At 37.8% G+C, this 7,859-nt stretch overlaps 1 pseudogene; it reads left to right on the forward strand.

Moving 5' to 3' along the window:
* Positions 1-1,100: 1,100 nt before the first annotated feature.
* LOC139038532 (U2 spliceosomal RNA) lies at positions 1,101-1,243 on the forward strand (annotated as a pseudogene).
* Positions 1,244-7,859: the final 6,616 nt, after the last annotated feature.

A 7,859-nucleotide genomic window follows, 5' to 3' on the forward strand; every position in this document is an offset into this window, starting at 1 on the left:
ACTCAACTTTATGTATATTGGATTATTGAAGGGAAGAAATAAAATCATTCCAAAGCATAAAGCTTAGACTGCATAGTCGTGAAGGCAAGCTAATGAGAAACTAGAGATTGCCTTTAATTTCTCAATAATCACGGTTGCTACAGTCTGTGGGGTCACAAAGAGTCAGACACAATTTAGCAACTAAACAACAACAATAGCAACAAACTTTTGATTTGTCTTTAAAACAGGAATGCTAATTTAGAAACGCCTTGTTCTGCTCTTTCTTTACATTATTGAGACTCTGTTATTTTCAAAAGATGTAAGACATTAATTACAAAGGTGATACATTTTTATTTTTATAAAAACAGGAAGTACTTGGTTGTTCAGATTTAACTGAATTGCTTAAGACTATTTTGTGAGGTAAAAACAGAAGTTTAATGTTTGTGCTTATTTGTTTACCATTACCATAGTCCTCGTCTGGTTGCTCCCACAGATCTTACTCCCGCAGTTAAAATTACTTAAACTCCAACTGAAGCTTCAGTCCTGACTTAGGCCCTGTAATGTAGAGCTATATTTAGTTCCTCCCTTTGCTGGTGAGAAAACTAAGACAATGGGATGGTAAGAAACTCACCTAGGATTGTCTAGCACATGTGGAGCAGGGTTTGGATTTGAACTTGAGGGCTCTGTCCACAGAGCCTGGGCTCTTAACCATATTCTCTGGGTCTTTCCAAGGCCTAAAGTGGAGAACAGACTCATTCTTTGGGTCCTTCTTTAACAAAGCATGATGGAAAAAAAGAAGCACGCATGAAAGTGGCAAAAAAAAAAAAAACCCCACAAAAATCAAGGAATGAAAAAAAAATTGGTACGGTCTCTTAAATTCTAAAACATGAACTCCCCAAATGTTTGGAACTGTAGCAGCCATCATGCCAGCTTTCTGACCCCAAGGCACTTTGAAGGGATATGGCATTCCCTGGGCTGCATAAGTGCTACCACATCTGTGAGACATTAGTCTATGACACTGTAGTCACACTTCATATATAGTAATTAGCAGGGCTAAGTGACATGTAAATTTTGACAAACCAACTTTCTCTCTCTCTCTCTCTCTTTAAAATGCCTGAGGGATCGCTTCTCGGCCTTTTGGCTAAGATCAAGTGTAGTATCTGTTCTTATCAGTTTAAAATGCCTGAGGAGGATGGCAGTAAAAGCAAAGATAGAACATTATATTGGTTTCATTAAGATTATGCTTTGTCTGGTAAAACTTTCTTAATAATGAAGACAAAAAATGTTTGATGAGGTGTTTTTGATCAGGTGGATGAATAATCATCTTTTGTGGGTGGGTAGTTCAAGCTCACGTGTTGTGATATTAAATAGACACTAATTCTGTGACCAAAGTCAAGCTTGCATAGCTTCCTCTATTTCTGCAGGCCCTCAGAATTCTTACCAAATTTTTCTTCTCAGAGCCCCTCCCTTCTATTAACTAGAAAAATGCCCTCTGGTAAACTAATGCACTCCTGTACTCTCCTACAACTTCCATGGTGGGAAAGCTGTGAAGAGAATCCACCTGTTAACACAGGAGATGCAAGAGACGTGGATTTGATTCCTGGGTCGGGAAGATCCCCTGGAGAAGGAAATGGCAATCCACTCCAGCATTCTTGCCTGGGAAATCCCATGGACAGAGGAGCCTGGCAAGCTACAGTCCTTGAGGTCACAAAGAATCAGACATGACTTAGTGACTAAACAACAGCAACAAAACTCTCCACAGTCTGGTTCATATGATGGTTTTCATTGGATCTCGATATGCCAGCCCATCCACAGTCCTGTTTGAATCAGCCTCCAGTTTCCATGGTGCCAGGCACCTGTATTCCCACTGACTCTAACACTTTGCACAGCTTTCAAGTAATTAACATTCCATGAGTTTGATGGAAATATTTGGGTTTGTGTATTATCTCCACTGCTTCAGCTTAAGAGTTTGAGAGGTTTCTTTGTAATAACCATATTGTAAGGGTAGAGCTTCAAATGTCTTTGTCAAAATCTTTGAATGAAGTCACCTACCACAAAATTAGCTGTTGTAAAGCCCACCATTATATTTGATAATATTCTCATCCTTAGGGAGGAAAGCTATATCTAGTCTTGGTCACTATGCTTTGTGTAAGGAGAATTTCTTAGAAATTGTGGCAGACAATGCTGTTCGCTTCCTAATATTCATTTTTCCTTGAACAACATGCTTAGCTCTGGGCTATGATTCTCAACTTCTGTTGAAGCTCTGAGATACAAGTGGAAATGACTTCTCAGAATTTCTAGAAAAGTTTCAAGGAAGCTGTAAGGGATCTAGGAGATAAACCCTTTGAGTTTTATTTCTTCCTGAAAAGTAAGTATGATGATTGGAGATCTAGAAGCTATCATGGGTCATAAAGTAACTTGGAAGATGCTAAGACTTATTGATAGAAAATGTCTGGGTTTCTGATGACCATGGAAAGACCAGCTCTAGACTTTTCGCTTTTTTTGTGAGAAAGAAAGAAATTTTTACTTTATTTAAGGCATGATTTTGTTTGTTTGTTTGTTTTGGTTAAAATTTGCAGACAAATGCGTTTCTAACCAAGAGAGAAGTTAAGTGAATATCTAATTAAATTTTAAGTGGTATGGTACAGCGAGAAGTTAATAGGAATTCAGCAGTACTGTCACTATCTTCATAAAAGAAGGAAACATTGTTCCTCAAGTTTCTAGTCTGAATTAGGGTGGATTGTTAATAACTGACAAAATAGGAATGCAACTCAAAGTTGTCATGACCAATTAATTGGAAGATATACGAGGAAGCTTTGTAATGTACTAGCTTGCCCACAGTAAGCTATATTTCTCAGATTCCCTTTTCTGTACATTTGTAGACAGGGTGGGCCACAAGAAAGAACCTGTAGGGCATGTGGAGGACAGAAGTGAAGCCATAGCTATTCTGTAACTTATACAATGTGTCACATACCTGCTAGTTCATTTTATTATTGTGAGGCAGCCGCCAGGCCTACAGCTACATCCCTTACCTCTGGATCCTTTTTCAGTGTCTCTGAATCCTGAACCAGGCTTGTGTATTCAACTCCATGATGAAAGGCCTAGATTTTTGCAGATACCCATTCCATCAAGGTCAAAGGCAATAGGAAATGATATAGGTTTCAGGTCTTTGTGGATTCCAGGTTATATTTATAGATTCCAACTTTTTTTGTCTCTCCCACTTTATCTCCATCTTCCCTTCCTGGTTGGCCAATGAGTAGACTTTGAGCTCTAATATCAGATGCAAAGACAGAAAACCTTACAGGAACCACTTAATTTGCTCTCACAAATGTAGAAGGTCAAGTTCCTCTGACAAATGCCTTCATATTATGGGTTCCTCTAGTGGTTCTGTTTCAGAGAAGGCAATAGCACCCCACTCCAGTACTCTTGCCTGGAAAATCCCATGGACGGAGGAGCCTGGTAGGCTGCAGTCCATGGGGTCGTGAAGAGTCAGACATGACTGAGTGACTTCACTTTCACTTTTCACTTTTATGCGTTGGAGAAGGAAATGGCAACCCACTCCAGTGTTCTTGCCTGGAGAATCCCAGGGACGGGGTCGCACAGAGTCGGACACGACTGAAGTGACTTAGCAGTAGCAGTGGTTCTCTTTATCTGATTGAATTTCAACTGATGCAGTGACATCAATATAATTGGTATCAGTACATTTCCAAAATAACCTGAAATTTAAGAAGAATAAATAATGAAAGGTGGACCAATTAGGGATGAAATATGAAATATAGAATATAACTAGACAGAAGTAGAAAAGGAGTCCTGAATGCCATTCTTGATTTCATTAATTAATTCAACAAATATTTATTAGGTGACAGATAAGTGTTCTAAATTAAAACAATGGGCAACATATTTGGTCCTTGCCAACCTGATACCTGTTCTGGGAACTAGTGACACAGCAGTGAGCCTGACAAATATCCCTGTCCTCATGAAGCTTACATTCAAGTTGGTTGAGGCAACCAATAAGCATATAGATAAATTAACTAAATATGCATATGTTGTATCATAATTAGTGAAACAAAAAAACCAAGGAGAGGTAATAAGCCCTTCATTGCATGGTGGGAAGTAGCAAGGATTTAGAGATAATATGGGCAAAGTGCCTGACCCATGGTAGAGCTTTTATAAACTATAGTTATCATTGTTGGCCTTATTAGAATTGTGGCATTTCATACATATATATATATGTAATCTAAAAAATACAAAAAAAACTAGTGAATGAATATAACAAAAAGGAAGCAGACTTACGGATATAAAGAACAAACTAGTGGTGACCCTGGGGAGAGAGGAAGAGGGAGGGGCAGACGGGCCAGGGGAGTAAGAGGTACAAACTACTAGGTATAAAACAAGCTACAAAGATATATTGTATAACCCAGGAATATAGTCAATATTTTATAATGACTATAAATGGAGTATAACCCTTAAAAACTGTGAAACACTGCATTATACACTTATAACAAATAATATTGTATAGCACCTATACTTTAACCAAAAAAATGTTTTAGAAAAGAAGGGGGAAGATGTGATAAAAATCCATGGAAGAGGAGTCATTAGAACTCAGTAGTAATTGATTACTCTTGTTGTTTAAAGGAGGACAGAGTAAAGGGATTTGAATTTTGGCCTCCAGAATATGAGGAATTTAAACAAAATAAAGAAATAGTTCTCCTATTGGTAAGATAGTAAAAGAAAAACTTCATTAATTAAGAGAACCAAACATGATAAAGCTGTCTGGAATGTGGCAAGAGGAGTGTACATGAGCAAAGGGAGAATGTGAGAACCTCCATAAGGTAAACCCAGGGTACATTGTCAAACTCGGATCACTCAAGAGCCCTAACAAGAAATGTAAACAAGGTGAAAACTAACTGATTGGATCACTTTTGTTTGGAGAGACTCAGCTCTAAGCCTATATAACTTCATGATCTTCTGATTCTTGGATGATGCTTCTGCTGGGCCATGAAGGAAATCAGGAAGGCAGCCTGGGTGTGGTGGGGCTCAGCTGAATCACGGCCCCGGGGCAATGGAATATGAGACTGGACTTGGGCACCAAGCTTCGTATTTGCCTTGTAGGCTTCCCTGAAGCAACTAAGTAGTTGTTGCTTCCCTCCTAAGTAGTTGTCCTTATTTGCCCTTAATAAATAAATAAACAAGGTGGAAGAAAGGGAAAAGATCTAATTACTGTCTTTAAGGCACTTATTTTTCCAATAAAGAAAACTCAGTGGTAGGTGCTATGTTGTTAAGAGAATTAAAGAAAATGTTCAGCAATTAATAAAACCAAATGAGATATGATGGGCTTCATTTCAGCAAGAGATATTATAATAATGATTGCACTTTCAGTAATTGTACAGAGCAAGAAGTCACTGATCATTTCCCTTTGTGTGGTAAAAGTTGACTCTCACTGCAGAACTAGAGAGGGGATGAGGGGAGGGTGGGAAAGCAGCGACGGCGGAGTCTGAGTGGAGCTGGGGGCTGCTGTCCCAAGTTGTCACCACGACCACAGGTGATATTGTCAGGTGTGTGAGTGAGACATCCTCAGTTATACTCATGTTTTTACTGAATTATGTGGAAACCAATTCTTCAGCTTTCTAATGGAGAAACTATTGATGTTCTGGTAACATCCTTGAAGAAGACAAGCTGGGGAAAGGGTCTGAAGCACTGAGGAATCAAATTATTAACTCAAATAGTCAGAATAGAAGGCATTGACATAGAGCAGAAGCTATTTTCACTGACCCTGGTATGTAGTTGAAATGTCAGAAGTCCTGATGTTCAAATTGGGAGGAGAAGTTATTGAAGACTAAACACATTAAAAACCTGGAAATGACTTGGGATTAAGGTTTTCAACAAGCAAACCTACTAAGCTTAGATTAGAACCTTTCCTTGAGTTAAAGGGAGAGACTAAGCATAGTATTCTTTAGAATAGCCTTGCCTGACACTATGACTCTGGGTCCTACCAAAAGCACTTATCATACCCAATACCCTTCTTGAGAGCAGTAGTCACATGTATTCAATAGCTCGTTCTTAGTGCCTAGTGCTGTGATTTACTGACAGTCATAAGGACGGTAAAATATTGACAATTTTTAGAATACTTGCATTGTGCCAGGTATTGTTCTACACTCTTCTCCCGTTGCCAACCATGTGGTCCTCATAACAGTCCTATGTGGGAGGTATGATTATTATTCCCATTTTACAGATGCAGGGTTATAGGCATGGCGAGGCTACGTAACTGGCTTAAGGTCATACAACTCATAAAGGGATGGTCAGAAATCAGTTTTCAGAAGCTTGGTGCCTTACCAGCACATCATTCAACTTATGGAAAAATGATCATCCTAGAAAAACGTCTTTTATAAGTATATGTGAAATTCTCACTGGCAAGAGCAGTACTTAAAACAATCTCTTCTAACTTATCCATTTTGAGCTGAGAAGATATTTGTAGTCCAAATGTTAAAGGGATGGTTTGGGGTCTCTCATGACAGAGTATTCTAATACCAGAAGAGACGTGAATTCTTACTACTGTATTGATTAAACATAAAGTTGCTTATAGATATGGTTGGATATGAAATATCTCTATGAAAGAACAAAAATTTCATGCATATAACTTCATTTTAACTTCTGAATTTTAGTAACCATCATGAATTCATAGGAATACCATTTAGTACTAAATTTTAAGATCAGAAAAGATAACATACATAGAATTTTCTTCATCAAGACTCTGTCTGCATGACCATTACTACATTTGACCTTCATAACAGCCCTAATATAATGAAGACCAATATTTCAATTTCTTTTTATAAATGACAACCTTGCATGTTTGATTAACTTGCTGAAATCACAGAATGTAAGGCAAAACAGGATGCTATCCTGTGATTCTGAGTCCAATAATATTTTCACGGCACTTCACTTTCTAATGGTTTGGAATATTTTAAAGACAATTGCAATACATTTGTTCAGTATGAATGGTGCAGAAATACCAACTGTTCCAATTTGTCTGGGATCAAGGAGTTCTGTGGACATGGGCCTTTCGGTGCTTAAATCTAGAAAGTCTCCGAAAAACTGGAACTACTGGGTTACCGTCTGTAAATCTAGTGGTTTATATAATTCAGAAGAAACTGAAAGAACAGTTGCTGCTTTAATAGCCATGTGTATTTCTAGGGAAAAAAAGCCATGGAAAGATTAGCATACCATTAGGTGGGCTGTGACTAAAAGTGAATTAATAAATAAATGAGAATATTATCCACATTAAAAGCTAGGAGAAAAACATGTGGCAAAGTGTGAATGCTCCTCTTTCAACTCATTCAAAACACATAATCATAAATGTAGGGGCATGGAAAAGCTCTGAGTAGAGGGAAGTTAGTGACCAGTGAGATTTGACATATTGTTCAGAGGACGAATCCATGTAGCAGTTCTACCTCCTCACCCCAGTTTTCTTGAAAAAAAATCTATAATTTATTCTGTACCTTATTCTTTTTTGAAAGGAATTTTGTTGAGGTACATTTTCCATATAGTAGATTTTTCATATAGTCAAAGCTTTTTGACTACATGGTTTTTCAGTAGTTTCAAAGGTTTTTCCAGGAGTCAGGTATGGATGTAGAGTTGGACCATAAAGAAGGCTGAGTGCTGAAGAATTGATGTCTTTCAATAATTGGAAAGAGGGCGAAGCTAAAGGTGAATTTATTATAGCAATAGCTACATTCCTTTAGAAAGGTTCCTTATGATATTTGATATTCAAGATGAAGTGAGAGAATGTTCTCTGCCTTTGTGATTATATTAAGAGCTATCTGTGCCATTTTTTTCTATAAAACAATATTTAAAAATGAACCATTATAAACAGAGCAAGTATA

Source organism: Odocoileus virginianus, chromosome 15, assembly GCF_023699985.2.
Source record: "Odocoileus virginianus isolate 20LAN1187 ecotype Illinois chromosome 15, Ovbor_1.2, whole genome shotgun sequence".
Taxonomy (NCBI): Eukaryota; Metazoa; Chordata; class Mammalia; order Artiodactyla; family Cervidae; genus Odocoileus; species Odocoileus virginianus.